At 42.9% G+C, this 26,710-nt stretch overlaps 1 protein-coding gene across 6 annotated transcripts in view; it reads right to left on the bottom strand.

Moving 5' to 3' along the window:
• The window catches only part of JADE3 (jade family PHD finger 3), a 134,492-nt gene extending 117,090 nt beyond the window's left edge, over nt 1-17,402 (bottom strand). For 2 of the 6 annotated variants that reach the window (XM_047765687.1, XM_047765689.1), the window contains exon 1: nt 16,902-17,035. The gene's annotated coding sequence lies outside the window, so the exon portion shown is untranslated. Of the gene's footprint in view, nt 1-16,901; nt 17,048-17,318 lie in introns of those variants that run through there. The other 4 variants (XM_047765690.1, XM_047765688.1, XM_047765692.1 and 1 more) reach the window with 3 other exon arrangements.
• Between the last annotated feature and the right edge of the window lie 9,308 nt (nt 17,403-26,710).

Below are 26,710 nucleotides of genomic sequence, written 5' to 3'. Positions count from 1 at the left end.
GCCTATGCCAGAGCCACAGCAACGTGGGATCTGAACTGCTTCTGCAACCTACACCACAGCTCACAGCAACGCCGGATCCTTAACCCACTGAGCAAGGCCAGGGACTGAACCTGCAACCTCATGGTTCCTAGTCAGATTTGTTAACCACTGCACCACGACGGGAACTCCCTAGTGCTCTTTTTTAAAATAAATTTTATTGAAATATAGTTGACTTACAAAGTTGTGTTAGTTTCAGGTGTACAACAAAGTAAATCAATATATATATATATCCATATTCCTTTTCAGATTCTTTTTCCATATAGGTTATAGTGCTCTTTAACATTTTAATTGGACAAGGAATCATGATAAGGCTAGAAACCATGACGGAGCCAGGGAAAAGCTGCCTGCAGCTTTGACTATTATCTACACTGTGAAACCATGCTCTGCTCAGACAGATTGTATAGCCACACTTTTCACAACGGCAGCATATTAAACACCAGTTTTTTTCTGACAGTCTGAAAAATGTATACCTTTTCCAAACTACTGCTTTCCACAGGACTTATGTAGCCATTAGAACATGTTACATGTAAAATTTTTTTTAACACAAAATGAGAACTGATGTTTGGCTTATTAATTAAATAGTAGGCAGCAATTCTCTTTCAGGTATTTGTGAAAGATAGGATGTAGAGAATTTGAGGGTTTCCACCATGGGAGTGGCAGTCTAGTTGTAAATCTTCAGGTCAAGTGTATACAAAATAGGTCACAGAGTAAGGAAGTATGGCATTAGGTGCCAAAGTGAATAGAAAAGTCAGGACCTAATGAGGGGATATGGTGTAGAGGATGACATCCAAATGAGTGGGATTTAGAGAAGTGGAGAATCTCCTGATGAGCCAGAATTTCTGAGAAATTGGAATTGGCCCAAGAAGGACTGATTGGCAGGGCAGAGAGGAAAGGATGATCCAGTTGTGAGGAATGACTCCAGGTAAACTTGAGTGCTAGATTGTTGGTGGTACTGGGGGAGGGGAGGCAGTGAGCAAACAGTTCAGAGATGACTTTTAGACTGTGTACTGCAGACTTCTGTTCCACCTAGTTGCCCTGAAATTCCAGGTGAAGAACTGTCCTCAGTTGATGGGTTGTGTCATATGAAAACATTACGAAACAACTGAGCTAAAAGACAGGAAAAGAAAGGATATTTAGGTTCCTCTTTGCACATACAGGGCTTTATCCACTGTCTAGGGAAACAGATGGCCCTTTGTGCATACCTCACAGGACAGGGAAAAGTTCTCCAGGGGAAAACACATCTCCTCTGCCCTTGGTGCTTGCTCAGACGGAGCCATACCATACTATACAGCAGTTATGCAAGAAAGGGACCTCCACTGCATTTTCTAATGACATAGTGTTCTAAGGAGAGATCTGAGTGGGCATGTTGAGTTTTTGCCAATTCTCTCCTCAACATGTTCCTCAAATCCGGGGAGGTTTCTTATGAAAAAGATGTGTTCTATTTTAGGACCTGAGAAATCATAGATGGTTCACATCACAGGGGTTTCAAGAAATCATGCCTCATCAGTGTCCTCAACAGTTAGCTTCTTAAAATAGTATAAAAATAACATTTAGTGACTATCCAAATTATTTATTTTGTGAGGGCGCACTCAGGTTTATAGACTTGAGAAGTGCCTAGACTTGGGCACTCAAGGAGTGTTAGTTGATTCTGAGCTATTTTCTTTGAGAAGTACAGTAACACCCTAAATTTTGGTGAACATGATTCTTTGATTTTGTCTTTTTAGGGCCACACCCACGGCATATGGAGGTTCCCAGGCCAGGGGTCCAATGCGAGCTGTAGCCGCTGGCCTATACCACAGCCACAGCAACGCTGGATCCCAGCTGCGTCTGCGACCTACACCACAGCTCACGCCAATGCTGGGTCCTCAACCCACTGAGCTAGGCCAGGGATCGAACCTGCAACCTCATGGTTCCTAGTTGGATTCGTTTCCACTGCACCATGACGGAACTCTGATTCTTTAATTTTGGAAGGACAAGTAAAACTATCAAAAGTGGCATCTGGTCCAATCTTAGGATGTTATATAAGACTCCCATACATCTATGTTCCTAAACTTTTTCACCACTGAGGACAATTTTTTTTTTTTGTCTTTTTAGCTATTTCTTGGGCCGCTCCTGCGGCATATGGAGGTTCCCAGGCTAGGGGTCGAATCGGAGCTGTAGCCACCAGCCTATGCCAGAGCCACAGCAACGTGGGATCCGAGCCGCGTCTGCAACCTACACCACAGCTCACGGCAACACCGAACCGTTAACCCACTGAGCAAGGGCAGGGACCAAACCCACAACCTCATGGTTCCTAGTCAGATTCGTTAACCACTGCGCCACGACGGGAACTCCGGAGGACAATTTTTAAAATTTCATCCACAGACAGCATGCTTTGAAGGCTTGCCTGCCAAACACACTGCAACTATGGATTACTTAATCTTGCCATTTTAATTAACTAAAGGTGAATGTTTCTGACAAAAAAGAGGCTCTATTAAACATAGATGATGATAATGTTGATGATGATAATAATAATAAATGTGGTATGCCAGACATTACTCAGTATTTTATTCTTTTTTTGGGGGGGGGGGCATGCCCATGGCATGCAGAAGTTTGAGAGCCAGGGATCAAGCTTATACAGCAATACAGCAGTGAAAATGCTGGATCCTTAACCCACTGAACCACCAGGGAACTCCAGTTTCTTATACTTAATATGCCATAATTCCACACAACAATTCCAGTGGTTGTTACCAATGGGTAAAACTTCAAGTCACAAATAAGGAAACTGAGGAACAAAGAGGTTAAACTCACTGAAGGTTGCATAGCTAGTAAGAAGCAAAAGCAGAATTTAAACAACTTGGGTTTTTGTTTTTCTTGGTGTGTGTGTGTTTTTATGGTTGTAGTGGCGGCATATGGAGGTTCCTAGGCTACAGCCACAGCAACTTGGGATCCAAGCCATGTCTGTGACCTATACCATAGTTCACGGCAACACCAGATCCTTGATACACTGAGCAAGGCCAGGGATCGAACCCGCATCCTCATGGATCCTAGTCGGGTTTGTTACTGCTGAGCCATGATGAGAACTCCTGGGTGTTTGTTTCTCTATCCATTCTAGCATTTAAACTCTAGCCAGTTTTACCATGAATAGCAGTATAATTCTAGCAATCTCACTCTCAGGTATTTACCCTAGGGAAATGCAAATTTATATGCACGCAAACACTGCACATGAATTTTCATAGCAGCTCTACTTATAATCACCTAAAACTAGAAACAACCAAAATGTGGTACCTTCATAGAATGGAATACTTCTCAATAATAAAAAGGAACAAACTATTTCATACACACAACTTGGATGAATCTCAAAAGCATTATCCTGAGTGAAAAAAAAGTAAGACTCCAAAGATTACATACAGTCCGACTCCATTTATGTGATATCAAAGTGACAAAACTATAGTGTGACAGCGCAGAGAACAGTGGCTGACTGGGGTTGGGGTGGGAACAGAGTGTAATTGAAAGAGGTAGCACAAGGGAGTTTCTTAGGGGTGATGGAACTGTTTTGTACTTTAGTTGTGGTAGTGGATACACCTATCTACACATGTGTCAAAACCCACAGAACTATACATACTCCAAAAAAGTCAATTTTACTGTATGATAATTAAAGAAAAAGGCAAGGAGTCATCATCTTTTTGGTCAGTACTAATTTCTATATTTCCCATTTACTCACAGTAGACTTTTACAGTTCTATCTATCACCAACACTAGTTTTCATGTTTAAAAATTAGAAGAGTTAGGAGTTCCCGTCGTGGCGCAGTGTTTAACGAATCCGACTAGGAACCATGAGGTTGCGGGTTTGGTCCCTGCCCTTGCTCAGTGGGTTAACGATCCAGCATTGCCGTGAGCTGTGGTGTAGGTTGCAGGCGCGGCTTGGATCCAGGGTTGCTGTGGCTCTGGCGTAAGCTGGCAGCTACAGCTCCGATTCGACCCCTAGCCTGGGAACCTCCATATGCCATGGGAGCGGCCCAATAAATAGCAAAAAGACAAAAAAAAAATTAGAAGAGTTACATTATAATGTGAAGTAAAGACCCATTACTAGGCAACACATCTAAACTGAATGATGACAGTTATCTCCAATAAACATTCCTTAAAAGTTAAATGAATTTGGGGAGTTCCCGTCGTGGCGCAGTGGTTAACGAATCCGACTAGGAACCATGAGGTTTCGGGTTCTGTCCCTGCCCTTGCTCAGTGGGTTAACGATCCAGCGTTGCTGTGAGCTGTGGTGTAGGTGGCAGATGCGGCTCGGATCCCGCGTTGCTGTGGCTCTGGCGTAGGCCGGTGGCTACAGCTCCGATTCAACCCCTGGCCTGGGAACCTCCATATGCCGCGGGAGCGGCCCAAGAAATAGCAACAACAACAACAACAACAAAAAAGACAAAAATAAATACATAAATAAATGAATTTGGGTGCTTACTCCCTTAAAAAAAGAAAAATATTTCAATAGGAGTTCCCTTGTGGCACAGTGGGTTAAGGATCTGACATTGTCACTCCAGCAGCTCCGGTTGCTGCCGTGGTCTGGGTTTGATCCCTGGCCTGGGAATTTCCACACATGCCATGGGAACAGCCAAAAAAAGTGTTTCAACAAATGTATTGGATGATATATTTGATATAGCAATTTGCATAGTAAAAAATAAGTTACCAATATTAACTCTGGGAAGGAGAACGTGATGGAATGAGGGTATCATTAAGGATGTCATGGACAACCATGGCTCTTTCTATAACTTTTCAGTTTTTACTAGAATGTATTCATATATCACTAATACAATTAAAAGTAAAAATTTTTAAAGAATTTCAAAAATCCTTCCAGATTGGTAGGGAGATGTTTCCCAACTTGCACTATACTTCTATCCATGGGGCTTCCATTCCTTTCAGAAACCCCTTGGTTGCTCCATTTACCAGGTCAGGCTTGTATTCTTCTCAACACCTAGTGTCTCACTTGTAGCACACGGGGCACTCACAAATATCAGCTGAACTGAACTGCACCTGGAAATGTGGAGAATAAAAATCACAAACACATGGGTCACTAATGAACCCTATAATCTAAAAAGGCTAAATCATGCTCTAATTTTGAATGAGGCAAATTATTACTGAGTGCTAACGACAAGCTCAATAATTACAAAGGCATACATAGAATTTTGGAAGAGAGCAAGACAAACATATAACATACCAGCAGTGCCAGGTTTTCAAAGCCTAAAATAGGCAGAACCCAAACCAGAATCTATTATTTCTGGCTCCCTAGCCATAAAACTATAAAATTCAAGGGGGTGAGAAACAGAAAAATAAGGGGAAAAAAAAGGCTAATTCTGTACTAAGTTTCTATAGGTGGCACATTAGACATCTGTGTAGATTAAAACTTATTTGAGGACTCAGGTTTCAGCTTGGTCACATAAAAGTACTGGGAGGCCATCATTTCCACCCTTACAACAGGAAAGAAGCTAGACTGATTGAATATCAATGACTCTTCTCGGACCTATCAGAGAAGTTAAGTCACAGGGCAAACCACCATCCACTGTCTGAAGAGACAGGTGCCTGCAGGTACATACAGGATCTGAGCATGTAAACTGGTAGGAAGATTAAACTAGTGATTCTGACAAATTATTCTGGAAGCCAGACTACGGGATATAATGAGAGTATGAAGCTCCTAGGCTCCATACTGTTGGGGAGGGGTTTCCCATCCCTCACAAGTTTTACCAAAAGGAATCCCACCAGGCTCTTATAGGGAGGATCAGGGAAAATCCTAGAGAAGGCTCCCACCATGGTTCTGGTTGGCTGAGGAAAATAGCATTCACTGTGAAATCCAGCCAGAACAAAGGGCTTAATCTGCAGGGGGAGGAAGGGCCTAACTCCTTTGGTTTGAGGACACTGGTGGATACTCATTGCAGCTAGGGAGGAAAAAGTAAAAGAAGTCCTACCTATAGAGGGGCAGGAAATCTTGTGAAGGACATTCTCAAGACTCAGCTTCTAGTACCTGCCTAAGTCTGAGGCTTAATCAAATCATCAAAACTCCCCCTCCCCCACCAACCACCACCTGGCAAACCAGCTACTTGGTTAGCAACAGTGGGAATACAACTGGGAGGGCTATAAGAGACAGCTCTTGGGAACCAGCACAAAGGAAAAATCCAAAGCCAAGCAGGAGTCAAAAAGAAGGTATCACTAGAGGAATCATAAATCTCTAGTGCCCACAGCAAAAACAAACATCTAACACAGGCCAACTCCTGACTTAGATTAATTTAAATCCCCACACTAAAGGCCTAACAGAAGGGAATCTGTGTGCTTCTGCCCATGTTCAGCTTTCGACATATTTATGAGGTATGATAAAAGGCAGGAAAATATTCCAAATGGCAAAACAATCATTAGATCCAGACTCAGTGTGACAAAGAAGTTGGGACTATCAGAAATGAAATTTTTTAAAATTACAATTAATATGGTAAAGACTAATGGAAAAGGTAAACAATATGCAAGAGCAGATGGGTAATTTCAGCAAAGAGATGGAAACTGTCATAAAGAATCAAATAGAAATGCTCAATAAAAAAGCAGACAAAAAAAAAATTTGCAGGTTCGATCCCTGGCCTCACTCGGTGGGTTAAGGATCTGGCGTTGCCATGAGCTATGGTGTAGGCCACAGACATGGCTTGGATCCTGAATTGCTGTGGCTGTAGTGTAGGCTGGCAGCTACAGTTCCAATTCGACCCCTAGCCTGGGAACGACCCCTAGCCTGGGAACGTCTATATGCCTCAGGTGTGGCCCTAAAAAGACAAAACAAACAAACAAAAAACCCACATGCTCAACAGTAGACTTGACACAGAAGGCAAAGAATCAGTGAGGATGAAGATCAAGTTTATCGATCAGGTCAATAAAAATAAAAACAGGAAGAGACTAGAGAGAGGAAAAAAAAATAGAACACAGCATTCAACAACAGTGGGACATTATCAGACAGTATAAAATTTTCAATTGGAACCATAAACGGAAGAAAAAGAGTGAGAGAACGGGCACAAGAATTATTTGGAGAAATAATGGCTAAGAACTTATCAAATCAGTTAACAGACAACAAACTACAGATACAAGAAGCTCAAAGAACACCAGGCAGCATAAATATGAAAAGACAGAAAGGCCACACCTAGGCAAAGACAAAGAGACTGAAGGCAGCTAGAGGAAAAAAGACACATTAACTATGGAAGAATAAGGGTAAGAATTACAGCAGACTTATCAGAAACCATGTAACCAAGGCAACAGTGGAGTAATACATTGAGAGAGGGAAAAAATTCAACTCAGAATTCCATATTCTATGAAAATGTCCTTCAAAAGTGAAGAAAAAACAGCTTCTCAGACAAACAAAAACAAAGAATTTACTACCAGCAGATGTGGCATGAAAGTAGTGTTAAAGGAAAATTCTTCAGAAAGAAAGATTATGATTAAGGTGGGAACTTGGATTAGTATAAAGAAATTAACGGCACTGGAAAAGGAATAAATGAAGGTAGAATATAGTATCTTATTTTCAAAATGTTTGAAAAGCCAATTCCCCAGACACCATCCAAGGGCCGATCTTGAAATCCCTCTAAAACAGCAGCCTAAGGCCTGCTATGTTAATTCTTTTCAGAGAGTATATATTTAAAGAAAAAAAAAAAAACCTAGAGCTAACATCATCCTTAATGGTGAGCAATGGAATGCTTTCCAAGATCGGAACAAATTAAGGATGTCCTCTCTCACCAGTATAATTCTGATAGAAGAAAAAATAACAGTACTCGTATTACCTGATTTCGAGAATCCTATAAAGCTATGATAGTCAAGACAGTGTGATAACGGCAAAATGAAAGACACATAGATCAATTCAACAGAACAGAGAGCTCAGAAATAGACCCACACAAGCATGGTCACATTTTTGACACAGGAACAAAAGTAATCCAACAGAGAAAAGATACTATTTTGTTTTGTTTTCCTTTTTAGAGCCACACGTGTGGTATATGGAAGTTCCAAGGCTAGGGGTCGAATCAGAGCTGTAGCGGCTGGCCTACACCACAGCCACTGGGGATCCAAGCCACGTCTGCGATCTACACCACAGCTTCATGGCAACGCCGGATACTTAACCAACTTGGCAAGGCCAGGGATCGAATCTGCATCCTTATGGATACTAGTCTGCTTCGACACCATTTGGGCCACAACAGGAAGATGAACGTTGGCATACACTCCCCATTTTCACAGCTGGTGAGAATGCAAAATGGCAGAGCCACTTTGGAAGGTAGTTTGGAGATTTTTACATAAAATCTCAGCAACCCCACTCCTAGGCATTTACCCAAATAAACTAAACGCTTATGTCCACACGAAATGATTACTTCAGCTTTATTCATAATCATCAAGATACCAGAAGCAATCCAGTTGTCCTCAAACAGGTGAATGAACAAACTGTGGTATATCCAGATAATGGAATACAATTCAGTGATAAAAAGAAACGGGCTATTGGAGTTCCCACTGTGGTGTAGCAGAAATGAATCTGACTAGGAACCATGAGGTTTTGGGTTCAATCCCTGGCATCGTGCAGTGGGTTGAAGATCTGGTGTCGATATGAGCTGTGGTGTAGGTTGCAGACATGGCTTGGATCTGATATTGCTGTGGCTGTCTCATAGGCCGGCAGTGTAGCTCTGATTGGACCCCTAACCTGGGAACCTCCATATGGTGTGGGTGTGGCCCTAAAAAGCAAAAAAAAAAAAAAAAAAGGAATAGGCTATTAATTCACACAACATAGATGAACCAAGTAAAAGAAGCAAGACCAAAAAAGGCTATATATTGTATGATTTCACTCATATGACATTCTGGAAAAGGTAGGGCTACAGTTAAAAATTCAGACATACACTATTCTAAGGCATTTCTAGGAAACAAAACTGGCTGGATATATGTATTTTTAACAGGGATAGTTCTGACCAGATCAACCTGGATAGGAAGCCATGGAAGTTCACATTACCATCACCATATATCATATCTTTTTAGATAAAAGTATTTTTAAAATAGGGTAATATATTCACATGACTTAAAATTCCAAAAGTATATATAAAAATTTATGCAGGGAGTTCCCTTTGTGGCTCGGTGGATAACGAACCCAACTAGGATCCATGAGGATGAGGGTTCAATCCCTGGCCTCACTTAGTGGGCCAAGGATCTGGCACTGCCGTGAGCTGTAGTGTAGGTTGCAGACACCACTTGGATCCCAAGTGGCTGTGGTGTAGGCCAGCAGCTATAGCTCCCATTTGACCCCTAGCCTGGGAACTTCCATATGCCTTGGGTGTGGCCCTAAAAAGCAAAAAAAAAAAAAAAAAGTTTATGCAGTGAAGTCTCCCTCTCACCATATACGCCCCAAAGCTATTACTGTCTTCAATATCCTTCCAGAAATATTTTATGTTCATGTAAGCAAAAGCTTTTCTATTATTGCCTCACTATTCTATACAAATGTTAGTATACAATGCACACTGTTCTGTCTCTTGCTTTTTTTTCATTTTGTACATCTTGAAGATCATGCACTATTAATATAATATTCTACTGTGTAATCAAGCCTTGATTGATTCTTAGGCTATAACCACTCTTTTACTATTATAAGCAATACTCCAAGTAATATGCTAATATTTGTTGAATACATCCCTGGAAGTGTTTGCTGGGTCAAATGATATGTGCATTTATAATTTTGATGGATATTTCCAAGTCACTGACTTTTAAAATGTCAGGGATTTTTCATTTTTATCCTAAGAAGAAAAAAAGGAAGCTGTGATTCTATCACCAGGCAACTTTCTGGAGGAATGTACAGCTCTAAGATGTACAAAGTGAGTCTTCTACTCAATTACCCAACACATGCTTCCTAGGGTCCAGCTGCATTTTCATGCAATATATTTCAGCCCACAAGCTAGTTGTAAAGCCTATTTCAGGTACATAAAAGGTGTTACTTCTAAAATCTTCCTAAGCAAAGGCCAAAGGCCTCAAATTACTAGTCACTGACCACCCACGCTACAGCGCAATGCTGGATTATTCACTGCAACCAAAGGGAGATTTTCAAATCCTGACCAAATAAAACATATCTATCTCTGTTCTTATTATAATGCCCAAATAAGGATTTCTTCTCTTAGGTAAAACTATACATCACATTAAGGTCAAGAAAGGCTGCAAATGTTTCTCTCATCTTTTAGGTAGTGATGGATTCCCAATTAACCATCTTTTTGCTTAATTACCAAACCTAGCACAGTCTAGTACACTACAGTTTTCATGATAAAGCTTGAACAGGAGGTTGCAGAAACCCAGGAACTCCTTTGATAACAGCCACACAAGATCAGTGAGCAGCCAAGACATTCATGAGAATATCTACATCTAGAACCACACTGACTCCCTTTGGCTTCCTCCTAGAAAAACCATCATTCAGCTCCACACTCGAGAGAAGAGAAGGGGGCACAATTGTTAATACTTAGTCTCAAGAATGCACTACATTTATAAATGAGTCTTTAGCATGATTTAATCAAAGGAAAATAGGTTATATTCATTAGCAATTATTATGTACTACTGTAGTAATGGTCCCCAATTTTCTCACATCAGAGTCTCTCACAATGACTCTGGTATTGGTCAGGGAAGAACTGTGCTTTGGTTGATGTGACAATATCAAATTTGACACAAGCAGTCACTTGAGAAGTGTTTGTGCCCTGGTGCTTGCTCTCACTTGCTCCTCTTTGTGCCTTTAAGACCACAATGTTAACAAGTCCAGACCAGCCAGCTGGAGGAGAGACCACTTGAGGTGAAGACGAGCTATCTTAGCTTTGGGCCTCCTAGCCCGACCAGCCTGCCAACTACCAGATGTGTGAGCAAGGCCATCCTAGATCACCCAGCTGCCAGCTAACCACCCTCCTTGCCCAAAAAAGCTAACTGACATAGGCTACTTCAGAGCAAATATGTCTGTGGTCTGGTACACACGGAAAGGGAAAGAGAACACTTATTTTCCCTATGAAGTTGACTCTGCACATAAGAAATAGTTTCAAATAAAAAAACCTGTGGTACCTGGATGAGAATAAATAAATATATAAGTATTGAAAAAAATTCCTAAGTCTTCCCAGATTCTCACAAATGCACTGTCTGCCATCACAGATGGCGCACATCAAAAAATTAAAAAAAAGAAAAAACAAAAAACCCCCAAATTAAAAATTTCCATTTAGTCATTCATTGAAGCATCTTTATCATGATATATTTAGACCAAAGTCTTATACTCGCAGTTCCATTTCTAACACAAATAACAACTCAGGTTTCCAGGAATTACTTTTTCTTCCAGTTCTACTTTTTTCCCAATTTGACACGGCTTGGTGAAAGCTGCAAGAGCGTCCTTAATGCAGTCTAAAAAGCATCAGATCTATGAGTCCAATTAAACCTCCTTCTAGAAGCATTCTACAGGACCAGCTTCTTCCAGCATCACAGCAACCCTTTTTAGTCATGTTAATGGTGGGCTCACTCTCTCTCTCTTTCTCCCTCCCTCTCTCTCTGAAAAACACCTTCCAGCAGACTCCCACAGCCCTTGGAATAAAACACAAGCTCCTTAACGAGGTCCCATAAGGCCCTGTCAATCTTTCCCTGCCTATTTCATCTCTATCCCCAGGTCCTAGCCAATCCTCTGTGGATCCTTTCTCCATCTCTCTCCCACCTCAGTGCCCTCACAACACTACTGTTCCCTCTGCCTGGCAATCCCTTCTCTCTGACTTTTACCTTGCTTTTTCTTGCTCTTCCTTCAGACCCCAGGGCACCTTGCTGATCTCCCTCTCAGAAGCATTCTACCTCTTACCTGCTGTGTGACCTTAGGCGAGTTACCTTTGCTTCACCTCTCCGAGCCTCAGAGCTCAGAAAGATACCGTGATAAGCGCTTAGCACAGTGCTTAGTGCACAGAAAATGCTCAACAAATCATCGCTGCTATTGCTCTTACTTCACAGTAATCTCCATCACAACTCTTTAGTACAATTAGTAATTAGAAATTTGTAGAAAAAATAGAAATACTTCTTTGGATCTCACTTTAATACCTAATGGCTTCATGCTATTTACCCTATACTGCATTTTTGGAAGGGAAGATGAATAAATGAGCAAGTATTACCTCATTTAATTATTATCTTGGAGATGTGGTTTGGCAGATGAAGAAACTGAGGCAGAGAGAAGATAAGACACTGGCCAAAATCAAGTGGTGGATTAGAATTCAAGTTGGTCTGACCCCACAGCCTGTGCTGGCTTCCCTAACTCATGAACCTTGTCATCACCTAAGAGCAGTAAGCCTCAGCAAAGACGGACCTTCACATTCACATACAGCCCAAACGACTCCTAGGTATCTAACTCTTCAAATCCTTAACCAGCCTGGTGTTCCAATCATCCCTGTAAACCCCTTCAGCAGAATACTCTTCCCTTTGATTGAGATGGTAGATTTCCTTACTACCTTTCTTTCCACTGGGTGTGAAGCTCACAAAGGGGTAAATATCTTTTACCTCTTATACCCCTAGCAAATATATGTTTGCTAAGCAACTACATGAAAATGTTAGGAGAATATATTTTATAGGTGCAAAGTTGGGGAGTGGTGGAATGGATTTTCATAACAATATTAAAGTTTGGCATAGCAAAACAAAAATCATATCAAAAGGGGAGTTTATCTTAACCACTTTTACAATTGATGATTTCTAAATATAGCACCAGAAATTCCATGTGATTTACAACTGCATGCTTTAGCAGCTATAGGTAGACTTACCAATGTTCTGCTATACCCTGCAGCTGCACCTGAGCTACCCTCATGACAAGATGCCTTTGACAAATATTAATCTCTCAATGGTTATTCTCAAATGTTCATAAAAAGAAACAGAAAGAGCAAATGATAAAGCAAATGGGAGCAAACTGTTAGTAAATGGTGACCCTGAGTAAAGGGAATACAGGAGTTCTTTGTACTATTCTTGCGACTTTTTTTTTTGTAGTTATTATAACAAAGTAAGAAGTTTTGAAAATCTAAGAAAGGTAACATTTTTCCTAGGACATTCCAACACACAAGGTCTAATGTACTGGCCATGCCGGTAGCATATTTTCTTGTCAGCTATTTCCAAAAACACACTCTAGACTTGGGTTTCCTTGCCTATCAGCCAATATCAAGGGATAAGAAGCCCCTTGGGTAGCAGAGCTCAGCCATGGCTTCTGGGTTGGGACAGAGATTAAATTACTTATTGCCTGCAGAACAGTAATGAACACATAAGGTATCTCCTACTGGACAAAGCCCCAGTCCTATGTACCCATACCAGGCCCCCTACTTTCTTTAGTAGGCCTGCCCCCTCCGAGTTCCCCACCAAGAGAAGCACAGAGGCAATTCTGATGGTAAGAGCTTTGCTGCTATTGTCTATGGAGAGACCTAAATAGAGGAAGCAAAAATAACCATGGGGGAGTCACAAAGATTCCAGAAACAGAAAAATCAAAGCAGTAGTTACTTGGTCTATAATGACCACTAGCTAGCACCCTTTTATTCATTCATCACTTCCACCTACTCATCCCAGATTCTCCCCACCCCACAAACCAGGATGCTTGGGCTTTCCTAGCCACTGTAAGTGGAACAAGTAGAACCTTGTAAACCATTCAAGTATCTCCACATTAGCCATTTCAGAGGAGTGCCACGTGGGTGACACCCAACACTAACCCATCACCAATAAGGTGAGATAAATTATTCCCTGATGAGAGATTTTCTTAATGTAAACCAGGATATGCTCTCTACCTTCCTCAGATCCTGCTCTGTGTAAGCTCCATGAGGAGATAGGTGCATCATGTTCTGTAATAACATTCAAGCTCTGTATCCTTGATCAAGGCTTATAAGAGCTATCTGTAATGCCATGTCTTCAAAAACACCCAACGCCTTCTGCCTCCACCCAAACACTTACCTAGTTCCAGCCAGACCTCAAAGAAGTGTGCAAAAAGAAGAAATAGCTTTGTATAGCTTAAGGGAGAAATGGGTGTCAGGGCTGGTGGAACACAAAGGAGGGAAAAGACAAGCATAACCAAAGGAGACCATACGCATCCTACAAGGCTTCAACATCCTTTGTTCTTTTTTTTGTCTTTTTTTTTGCTATTTCTTGGGCCACTCCCGCAGCATATGGAGGTTCCCAGGCTAGGGGTCAAATCAGAGCTGTAGCCACTGGTCTACACCACAGCCACAGCAATGCGGGATCCGAGCCGAGTCTGCAACCTACACCACAGCTCACGGCAACACCAGATCGTTAACCCACTGAGCAAGTGCAGGGACCGAACCCGCAACCTCATGGTTCCTAGTCGGATTCGTTAACCACTGCGCCACGACAGGAACTCCATCCTTTGTTCTTAAAATATTTTAACTTTCACCAACCTTTACATCTCAACTATGATGAGAGCCCTGCACCATCACTTGTCCTGCTCCTGGGAACCTTCTCTACAGTCCAGAAGGTGTGTCACAGGCACCCAAAGGCTGCTTCCAAGTCACTCCTGACGGCCAGTTGATCACAAATACTTCAGGAAGGAGTGGGGGGGGGGCTTCTTCACTTTCCTCTATTTGTGACCAAGATTCACCAACTTCTACAGGTAAGAAGGCATTTACCACACTGCCAAGACATAGCAACACGACTCAGAAAGGTAGGAGACGGAGGAAGTTCCCATTGTGGCTCAGGGGTAACAAACCTGACCGCTGAGGATGTGGGTTGATCCCTGGCCATGAGGCTGCAGGTTCCATCCCTGGCCTCGCTCAGTAGGTTAAGGATCCACTGTGGCTGTGATGTAGGCCGGCAGCTGCAGCTCCAATTTGACCCCTAGCTTGGAATTTCCATATGCTGCAGGTTCAGCTCCAAAAAGCAAAAAAAAAAGAGAGAGACCAAAACTGTGGGTTCTAGAACCAGACCAGGACTTCAGAGTCTTCCAAAATTGACTAGACAAAGAATGCAAGGAACTCTATCAGGGCAACGATACTGGGTTAACAGCACTTCTCTAGCCAACAAAACGATGGTAGCTAGCACTGAGAAGATCTCATGTAATTCTCCCACCCTTGAAGAGAGGTTATCATCCTTTTACAGTTCGAGTATTTAAATTCAGAGCTCACTTCAAATGAAAATGTTATATAGAGATAGAATATTTCTAGGCTAAACAAAAGAGAAAAAAAATCTATTTTCACTTAACCAGAAAGCAATCACATGATGCTATAAAAGCATGAGAACTACACTATTCAAAGGGTACAGAGGCCCGAGATCCACATTCCCATTGTTTACAGAGGTTATGAAAGTATTAAATTAAATAAAAACACAATGCTTTGTTCAGGCCGGCTCCTTTCTCAGCCCCCCCACCATCACCCCCAGGCTGACAAGACGTGGCTGCAGGGAAGATAGTTAAAAGAACTCCTCTGGGAAAGTGGATTCTGGGTTGCTTAAACTAAGCCGAGATGTTGTGCAACCAGTCTTTACCTAAATTATTTTCCATTACTTTGCGAGTTGAGAGAGAAGTAGACAGTTATCTTTATCAGACTGAATACAAGGAATGAGGTCGTCTTTCCCTCCCAGCCACTGGAATCACCATCAAGTCGGTTTTGATTTCTCCTACAATCACAAGGCGGGGAGGGGGGTGGGGGAGGCACGGGGATCTCTCATCCTCAGCTTCCCAGATCCAGGGATCTCACCTCAAAAACAATCGCTCAAACATCTGAGACCGTGGATTTCCTCACAGCTCAGCAAGTCAGAGAAGCGGCCAAACAAGTTTCTTGCCAAATGCTTCGGAGCTACCTATGTCCCAGGGCTACACAAGGACACCACCTTTGAAACATGCCTCCACATACCACTATCGCGGCCACACACCCGAGAGCCCGCCCCCCTTTCCTCCTCACAAATAATAAACGCAGGTTGCCCCGTGCAATTTAAAAGTCAGCCCACCAACAGCAGCCCTGAAGAGCGGCGAGAGGGACTGGATGGGAAGGAGGCTATCTTTTTTTTAAAAAATGTTTTTCATCGATTGCCCCCACGGCGGAGGGAATAAAGCCAACTCGATCGGTGGAGAAAAGTTAACTTTGTCGTGCCCCGTGGTGGGAAATTTTTCCCTTCAGACTCGCAAAGCCCTCCCGCTTTTCCCACCCTCCCGCCCCCGGGACCGCCCGGGCGCTCCTCAGCCTCGGCGGCCCGGGACCAGCAGCGCCCGAACAATGACGCCGGGGTGGGGGGGGGAGGGAAAGTTCGCCAGCCCGCGGGGCGCCCGGGCTCACCGGGGGCCTCGCCGCCCGCACCGCCCGTCCCCCCGTCTCCGGGACTCGCTTCTTCCCGCCCCTAGAGATCGAAACAGCCAGGGCGCGCCCCCGCTCCCCGGAGCATCCGGCCTCAGGCGGCCCCGCACGGCAGGTCCTCCCGCCGCGGGGTCTGGCCCCGGGAGCCCCACGAGCAGGCATAGGACCGGGAGGGAGGGGCGCCAGGAGGGGGCACCGGAGGGAACGGCCGCAACAGTTATGGCGCTCAATTCCTGCCCGAGCAGAGCCGCCGCCGAGCCCGGCCGGCAGCCGCCCCCCCCCCAACCCCCGCCTCCAACGCCCCCCCGCTCCGAGCCGGCCACCCGGCGCTGCACGGGTTGGCTGAGGGGCTGCCGGGCACTTCGCCGCAAGCCCACACGCGCTCTCGGCCCCCAGGCGCTGGGGACACCGGAGGCCACCGCGGTGTGGAGCCGGAGCGACCCGGAGCGCGGCGAGGCTGGGCCGGGACGTTGCGCTCCGCGGCGTCCGTTTCCACTCCCCGAGGCCGCCACTCCCGCTGCCCACCCGACGCAACGCCCCCAAGCCCGCTCGCCCCGCGTCCAGCCTCAGCGGCGCCTACCTTCGCGCAGCTCGGTCGCCGCTCCTCCCCTGCTCCACGCTCGGGCCCGGCAACGTGCCGGGCGAGTCCGGCCGGGGTGGTCACCGCCCCCTGAACCGCTCGCTTTCTTCTCTCCCCTCCCTCGCACCTGCCCCCGAATCTCCTCCCCACCCCCGCCTCCCGCCCCTCCGCCGGGGCCGCCCCCCGCGCCGCAGCTCCCGCCCTCGGGCCCTCGCCCGCCCGCCCGCCCGCCCGGCCGGCCCGTCAGGCCTCAGCGCTGGGCAGGCGGTTGGGCGGCGGCGGCGGCGGCGGCAGCGGAGGCGGCGGCGGCTGAAGCGGAGCGGAGCACTATTGTATTCCTGACACTGTGCGCTCCCACGCTCCGCCTCTTCCCCTTCCTTCCTCTCCCCAACGCCCCCCCAACCGCGCTCCACTTACCCGCCCCGCCAACAGCCGGCCGCGCTCGCCCTACCCGACTGGCTCCCCGCCGTCTGCCCGCCGCTCGCTCTTCTGGCGGGCTGGGCGCCGTCGCCACCGCCGCGCGTCTCGAGGCTCCGCCCACTCAGTGCTCCCGCACCCGCGGCGCCGGGCTCCAGGTGGGTTCCTCGCAGCTCCTGCTGGGCGCGCTGCAGCCGGGAGGCGCCTCAGCGCCTCCCAGGGCCGGGGAGAGCGACCGCAGGGGAGGTAGCTCGGCTGTGTGGAAATACTGCCGAAGCTTTGCCTGGCCCCTTTCAACTCGAAAGTTCTCTAAGTGGACCCTCCTGTCTACACCTCGTTGTCGGCCTCTATTGCTTAAGGTCGTTTGCGCTGGAATGACCTATAATCGTCCAGCCGAAGAGGCTATTAACAGAGTGAATTTATTCAATGGCAAGCCCAAAAGGTTTATGATGGCGTGTGGCTTTTTGATGAGTCAACTTGATTAGGCTACAGCCCCCAGGTATGCACACCCTAAGCCAAGGTGTTGCCGTGAAGAAATTTTCCTGTCATTAAAGCTCCTGATCAGTCGATGGAAAGTAAGGGAGATTATCCTGGATAATCTAAATGGGCCTGATTATTCCTTTCTGACTCCTGCCCTATAGATTCTGGATTTGCTTAGCCAGCCGCACATTTGTAAGCCAATATCTTCTAATTACTAAATGAGTTAATATATATATATAAATATAATATATATAATATAATACGCACACACACATATGGCTATTTGTCTGCTTCCCTGGTGGAATACTGACTCATACAGATGTTTAAGCAACAAACCCTTGACTGTGAGCTCACACTGTCGTTTGCATTTACATTTCTAGGCTAAACAAAAATATAGGCCCTTTTTGTATTTTGTCCGTTTTCCATATGAAGGACGTAGTTCTATTTTATTATACGCAAATGTGTGAGTTCTGAAGTATTCATGGTCCTTCAAAACTTATTTTGAAATAGTTAGAGATTCACGAAATCCATAAACAGTATTACAGAAGTTTCATGTACTCTTCACCCAATTTCTCACAATGGTAATATCTCCCAGAACCAAGGTGTTGACGTTGGTACCATCCACAGGCCTTATTCAGATCTCACCAGTTTTACATGCACTCATTTCTGTGTCTGGGTATATAGTACCGTGTAATTTTTATCCTATGTAAATGGAATCATACCTTTTGTTCACTCAGCATAATTTCCTTTGAGATCCACGTAAGTTGTTGCATGTATCCATAGTTCATTCCTTTTTATTGCTGAGTAGTAGTATTGCTGTGGGTGTACTACAGTTTAACTATTCACCCACTGACAGACATTTGGGTTGTTCCAATTTTTGCCTGTTAAGAATAAAACTGCTAGGAATATTCATATAGAGTGTTTGTGTAAGCATGGTTTTCACGTCTCTGTGACAAATGCCCAAGAGCGCAGTTGCTGGGTCAGGTGGTGTATGTAAGTTTAGTGTTATAAGAAACTATTAAAATTTCTAGACTATCTGTACCATTTTACATTCCCACCAGCGATGTATGAGAGATCCACTTTCTCTGTCTTTGTCTCTTTTGTCTGCATTTGGTATTGTCACTGTATTTTTATTTTCGTCATGCTAATAGGTGTGCGGTGATATCTCTTTGTTTTAAATTGCCTTTCCCCAATAGCTAATAATGTTAAACATCTTTTCATCTGATTATTTGCCATTTGTACGTCCTCTTTGATGTGATGTCTTTTGCCCATTACATTTCGAGAATTCTTTATATATTTTAGATACAAGTTCTCTGTCGGGTACGTGGTCTGCAAACATTATTCCCAGTCTGTAGCTGGTCTTTTCATCCCTCTAAGAGATTTTGCAGGCCACAATTTTTTATTTTGATGAAGTCCGACTTGTCAATGTTTGCATTTATGTATCGTGATTTGGTGTCATGTCCAAGAAAAATTTCACCTAGCCCCAGGTCCCACAAATTTTCTCTTGCATTTCCTTCTAAAAGTATTATAGTTTTATATTTTACCTTTAAGGCCATGATTCATTTTGAATTAATTTTTGTATAAAATGTGAACTTAAGGTCAAGGTTCATATTTTTGCCAATGGATGTCTGATGGCTCAAACACGGTTTGTGAAAATGACAGTTTTCCTTCCATTAACTTGCTTTTACACCTTTGTCAAAATCAGTTGGGCATATTTGTGTGGGGCTATTTCTAGATTGTCTGTTTTGTTTTATAGTTCTATGTGTCTAGCTCTCTGTGAATACCAAACAGTCTTGATTACTATAGCTACACATTTCTTTATTCTTCCAAATTGTTTTAGCCATTCAAGGCCATTTATTTTCCTTTCTATACAAATTTGGAGATGAGCCTGTGTATATCTACAGAAACCTTGCTGGGATTTTGATAGGAATTATGTTGAACCTATAGATCAATTTAGGGAGGACTGGCATCTTTACTATATTGAGTCTTTCAATCCATAAACACATTATGTGTGTCTCTCCGTGTATTTAGATCTTCTTTGACTTCTTTCATCAGCATTTTGGAATTTTCAGCATACAGATCCTGTACATGTTTGGTGAAGTGTGTATCGTATTTTATTTTCTTTGGAGTGATGGCAAATAACATCGTGTTTAAAATTTCAGCTTTAGGAGTTCCCGCTGTAGCACAGTGGGTTAAGGACCCAGCATTGCCACAGCTGTGGCATAGCTTGACGCTATGGCTTAGATTCAACCCCTGGCCCAGGAACTTCCATATGCCATGGGTGTGGCCAACAAAGAAAAAGAAAATTTCAGCTTCTTCATTCATTGTTCGTTATTAGTATATAGAAATGCAGTTAATTTGGGGTGTTAATCTTAGATTCTTTGACTTTGTTGAACCCACTTACTGGTTCCAGGAGGGTTTTTTGGGTAAATTCTTTGGGATTTTCTACATTGACAAATGTGTTTCCCATGCGTATGGGACAGTTTTATTTGTTCCTTTTCAATAAATATGCCTTTTATTTCCTTTTCATGCAGGCTAGAACTTTTAGTACTATGTTGAATAAGAGTGGTGTCAGCAGGAGTTCCCACTGTGGTGCAGTGGGTTGATGAGCTAGCTTGTCTGTGAGGTGTTGCCAGTTCAATCCCCGGCCCGGCGCAGTGGGTTAAGGATCTGGTGTTGCTGCAGCTGTGGCATATGTAGCAGATGCTGCTCGATTTGATCTGTGGCCTGGAAACTTCCATATTCCAAATGGCAAAAAAAAAAACAACAAAAAAAAAAACGGAAAAGAGTGGTGTGAGCAGATATCCTTCCCTAGTTCCCTGTCTTAGGGGGAAACTTTCATTCCAGCTTTCACAGCTGAGAACATTGTTAGCTGTAGTGTGTTTGTTTTTGTAGATGCTCTTTATCAAATTGAGCAAAGTACCCTTCTGTGCCCGATTTGCTGAGAGTTTTTAATCATGAATGCTGAATTTCGTCAAATGCTTTTCTGCAGCAATTGATATGATCCTATGATTTTTCTTCTTTAGCCTTTGGATATGATAGTTTATATTAATTGAATATTTTGTTGTTGTTGTTGTTTTTTGAGGGCCGCACCTGCAGCATATAGAGGTTCCCAGGCTAGGAGTCTAATTGGAGCTATAGCTGCTGGCCTACACCACAGCTCATGGCAATGCCGGATCTGCCGGCCTACACCACAGCTCATGGCAATGCTGGATCCTTAACCCACTGAGCTAGGCCAGGGATCGAACCTGCAACCTCATGGTTCCTAGTCGGGTTCATTTCTGCTGCGCCATAACAGGAATTCCTGAATATTGATTTTTGAACTAACACTACATAGCTGGAATAAGCCCCACTTGGCCATGGTATAATTTTTTTATACCTTTCTGGATTCTATACCACTGATATTTTGTTGGAGATTTTTGTGTCAAAGTTCATGAAATAAGTTTTGAGAGTTTTTTTTCCCCCCATACTGTGTTTGTCTGGTTTTGGTGCTAGGTGAATCCTGGCCTCATGAAATGAGTTGAGAAATTGTGCAGAAAAGAGTAATCATAGCAGGTCCTTGGTGGGTCTTAGGAACTTGGATTTCAGGCGCGTTTCCACCATTCCCAGAACTGATAAGGGTGGCTCACTATGCCTAAACTGTTTGTACAGATGTGATTTATGCCGGGAACTAAAATTCAGGTCTTCTGATTTCCAAGCCTTGCGGGAAGAGTTAACACCGCAGGACTGTTAGTCTTTGAAAGACCTCTTTGCAAAGTCATTTCTTGGAAACTTGGATTTGGGGTGAGCTCGCCCCACTCCCAGGACTGATAAGAGTGCCTCACTGTGCCTAAACTGTACAAACAATATGGTTTGTGTCGATCATCTGCTTTCGTTCTGGGAGTCTGGAATTTTGTTGAGTGCTAAGGAGAGGGTGCCCATGTGACCAACCCCCTAATAAATGCCCTGGGACTACATTTCTAGTGAGCTTCCCTGATAGAAAACCTTTCGCATGTGTTGTCACAACTCTTTGCTGGAGGACTTAAGTACATCCTGTGTGCCTCCACGGGGAGAGGACTCCTGGAAGCTTGTGCCTGGTTTTCTCTGCCCTTCACCCATGTGCCTTTTTCCTATGCTGATTTTGCTCTGTATTCTCTCACTGTGACGAATAGTAGCCTTGAGTCTGACTGTATGCTGAGATCCTAGTAAATCATTGAGCCAGGAATGGGTTGAGGACTCCTGACAGAAATGCTCCCTTCTCTTTGGTGTTCTGGAAGGGACTGTGTGAAATTGGTGTGAATTCTTTAAATGTTTGGTAAAATTTCCCGGTGAAACCATGTGGACCTGGAACATTTTTCCCCCAAGACCTTTTAAATTACAAATCTAAGGGAGTTCCCGTCGTGACGCAGTGGTTAATGAATCTGACGAGGAACCATGAGGTTGCGGGTTTGATCCCTGGCCTTGTTCAGTGGGTTAGGGATCCGGCGTTGCCGTGAGCTGTGGTGTAGGATCCCGCGTGGCTGTGGCTCTGGTGTAGGCCAGGGGCCACAGCTCTGATTCGACCCCTAGCCTGGGAACCTCCATATGCCGCAGGAGCAGCCCTAGAAAAGGCAAAAAGACAAAAAAATAAATAAATAAATTACAAATCTAATTTCTTTAGTAGTTATCGGATTATTTAGATTATAAAATTCCATCTTGAGTTTTGATAGTTTGTGGTTTCCAAGGAATTGGTCCATTTTATCTAAATTGTCAAGTTTATATGCATAGGGATTTTCATAGCATTCCTTTTTAAAAAAAGAAAAAAAAAACATCCAGGAGTTCCTACTGTGGCACAGTGGATTAAGAACCACTGCAGCAGCTCACGTTGCTGCGGAGATGCACGTTTGATCCCTGGCCCGGCACAGTGGGTTAAAGGAGCTGGCATTGCCACAGCTGTGGGGTAGGTCACAGCTGTGGCTTGGATTCAGTCCCTGGCCAGGGAACTTCCATGTGCCGCAGGTGCAGCCATAAAAGAAAAAAGAAAAAACAAAAAACACAAACACACACTTCACATATTTATCTCCCCTTCTTTTTCTTTGGTGAGACAATTTAGGTTCTACCCTCTTAGCAATTGCAATTATACAATACAGTGCTATCAACTATACTGTGTTATACATTAGATCCTCAGACCTTATTCATCTAAGTTTGCACCCTTTTACCAACCTCTCTCCATTTCCCCTGCCCTTCAGCCCCTGGCAACTGCCACTCTCCTCTCTCTTTTTATGTGTTTGACTCTTTTTTAGATTTCACATCTAAGTGATACCATGCAGTAGTTGTCTTTCTCTGTCTGGCTCATTTCACTTAGCATAATGCCCTCCAGATTCATCACTATTGTCACAAATAACAGGATTTCCTTCTTTTTAAAGGCTGAATGATATTCTTGTGTACCCGCATGACACACCACATTTACTTGATTCATTCATCTGTTGACAGACACTTAGGTCGCTTCCATATCTTGGCTATTGTGAATAATGCTGCATTGAACATGGGAGTGAGGATAGCTCTTTGAGATCCTGATTTCATTCCTTTTGAAATATACCCAGAAGTGGGATTGCTGGTGCATGTGGTAGTTCTTTTTTTTTTAATTTTTGTAAGGGGGGGTCCCTAATATCAAAAAATATAATGAGGAGTTCCCTTCGTGCCTCAGTGGTTAATGAAACTGACTTGTATCCATGAGGATGCGGGTTGATCCCTGGCCTCGCTCAGTGGGTTAAGGATCTGGCATTGCTGTGAGCTGTGGTGTAGGTCGCAGACATGGCTCGGATCCCATGTTGCTGTGGCTGTGGCTGTGGCTGTGGCTGGCAGCTGTAGCTCCCATTCGACCCCTAGCCTGGGAATCTCCATATGCCCTGGGTGTAGCCCTAAAATAACAATTACTATATATATATGAAATGATTTGCAAGTTTTTCTTCCAAATAGTGACATATTTTGGTCAGGGATGGACTCTGTATTTGCTATAGACAGACATTGCCATAGCATCTTTCTCCCAAGGAATTTGGGTACTGGGTTGAGAACTTTTATTTTCCTTTCATTGGCTGCAGGATCTGTAGGAAGATCCCCTGGCTCATTTGTGATATTAGTGACTTATGTTTTCTCTTTTTATCTTAGTCAATTGTGCTATAGGTTTATCAATTTTATTGATCTTTTCAGAGAAACAGCCTTTTGTTTAATTGATTCTCTCTATTTTCCTATTTTCAATTTCATTGATTTCTGCTCTTTATTATTTCCTTCCTTCTGCTTGCTTTGAATTCATTTCATTTTGTTCTTTTTCTAGTCTCTTTACGTGATTGATTTCTAGTCTCCTTACGTGACTGATTTGAGATCTTTCCTCTTTTCTGATGTAAGCATTTAGGGTTCTAAATTCCCATACCAGCACTGCTTTAGCTGCATTCCACAAATTGTGATATGTTGTATTTTCGTTTTCATTCAGTTCATTATATTTTCTAAAATTTCCCTTGAGATTTCTTTTTTTGACCTATGGATTAATGAGAAATGTGGTATTTAGTTTCCAAGTATTTGGAGATTTTCCTGTTGACTTCTTTAAAAAATTGATTTCTAGTTTGATTCCATTATGGCCTGAGAACATACTCTGCATGATTTTAATTCTTTTTACATCTGTCGAAGTTTGTTTTATAACCCAGAATATGAGCTATCTTGGTGAATATTCATTGGTATTTGAAAAGAATGTGAGTTATGCTATTGTTGGGTGGAGTGTCCTATAAATTCGATCCTGTTGTTTTATGGTGTTGTTGAGCTGTATAATCTTGCTGATTTTATGTCTAGTAGTTCTGGTGCTGAGAGGGGTTATTGAAGTTTCCAGCTATAAGTATAGATTTGTTTCTCCTTTCAATTCTATTAGGTTTTGCTTCATGTATCTTGAAGCTCTGTTGTTTGCCTCATGCACATTTATTTATTTATTTATTTTGTCTCTTGTCTTTTTAGGGCCACTCCCTCAGCATATGGAGGTTCCCAGGCTAGGGGTGTAATTGGAGCTACAGCTGCTGGCCTATGCCATAGCTCACAGCAATGCCGGATCCTTAACCCACTGAGCAAGGCCAGGGATTGAACCCGCATCCTCATGGATACCAGTCAGGTTCGTTAACTGCTGAGTCACGGAGGCATGCACATTTAGGATTGCTATGTCTTCTTGGTGGATTGACCCTTTTATCACTAATGTCCTTCTTTGTCCCTGCTAGTTTTGTTTGCTCTAAGGTCTATCTGATATTAATATAGCCACTCCTGCTTTTATAAATTAATATTTGATTAGTGTATCTTTTGCCATCATTTTACTTTCAGCCTACCTATGTTATATTTGAAGTGAGTTCCTTGTAAACAACATATAGTTGGGTATTTTGAAAAGCCATTCTGTGAATCTCTGCATTTTAATTCATGTGTTTATACTCTTCACCTTTAACGTAGTTATTGATATCTTAGGGCTAACATCTAAGGTTTTCATTATTTGCTTTCTGTTTATTCCCTCTATTTCTCATTCCTCTGTTTTCCTTTTCTTGCCTTACTATAGGTTACTCGAATATTGTTTAGAATTCCATTTTGACTGACATTGTGTTTTTGAGTATATAACTTTATAGAGATCTATGTTTACTCTAGGTATTAAAATACACATATGTAATATCACAATGTACTGTTATCACCATTTTGCCACTTCTAGTAAAGTGTTGAAATCCTATTTTCATTTATGTCCCTTGACCCTCTCACGTTTTAAATACAATTTTCGTATTTATTTCCTCTACATACATTAAACCTAACATTAGATGGTATTATAATTTTTGTTTCAGCAGTCTATCATGATAGAAAAAAACCTCATGAAGAAAAACACAGTCTATTATATTTATCCTTATTTTTACACAAGTCATTGCTTTCCTTCCTCTCTGAAGTTCCAAGCCTCCTCCTTTTATCATTTCCATCCTGTTTGGAGAGCTTCCTTTACCCACTAATTAATGGTAAGTCTGTTAGTAAAAAATTGTATGTTTTCTATTATCTGGGCACATTTTTATTTTCCTTTATTCCTGAAGGATATTTTTGCTGATTGTGGAATTCAGATTTGACTGTTCTTTTCTTTCATCATTTGAAAAATGTATCACGTTCTTCCAGCCTTTATAATTTCAGATGAGAAATTCACTATCACCTGACTCAATGTTCTTCTGTAGGTAATGTAGTTTTCTCTCTAGCTGCTTTCAAGATCATTTTTCTTTATCTTTAGTTTTAGAAGTTATTTGTGATGTGTCTTGCTGTGGATTTTTTCTTGAGGTTTCCTGTATGGGTTTCAGTGAGCTTTTTGAATTTGTAGCTTTATGTCTTTGGCCAAATTTGGGACATTTTGGGCCATTATTTCTTTGAATTCATTTTCAGCCCCACTCCCCCCTGTCCTTCAGTGACCTCAATTTTATGAGTATTAGCACGTTTGTTGTTATTGTACAACAAGTCCCTGAGACTGGGTTTTTCCTCCCCGCATCTATTTTTTCTCTTTTGTTCAGATTGGAGAAATTCTATTGTTCTGTCCTCAAGTTCACTGATTCTTATCCTGTCATCTTCATGCTACTATAGAATCCATCCAATGAGTTTTTAAAAATCTTTTTCAGTACCTTTTCTTTATTTAATTACTTTTAACTCGATGAATTTTATCACATTTATAGTTGTACAATGATCGTCACAAACTAATTTCCATCCCAAACCCCCAGCATCCCATCCCCCCACCCCCCCTAACTTTTCACTACTGAATTTTTCAATTCTATGCTTTCTGTTTGGTTCTTTTTTTCCTGTATTTTATGTATTTCTCCATTTGTTTCAAGATCACTGAAGCGTTGATTGTAATTGATCATTGCAACATTTTTTTAATGACAGCTACTCTAAAGTTCGTGTAAGATAAATCCAAC

The sequence above is a fragment of the Phacochoerus africanus genome, chromosome X (assembly GCF_016906955.1).
Source record: "Phacochoerus africanus isolate WHEZ1 chromosome X, ROS_Pafr_v1, whole genome shotgun sequence".
Taxonomy (NCBI): domain Eukaryota; kingdom Metazoa; phylum Chordata; class Mammalia; order Artiodactyla; family Suidae; genus Phacochoerus; species Phacochoerus africanus.
Note: the sequence above shows the minus strand (reverse complement) of the source record. Positions and strands in the feature narration are given on the sequence as shown.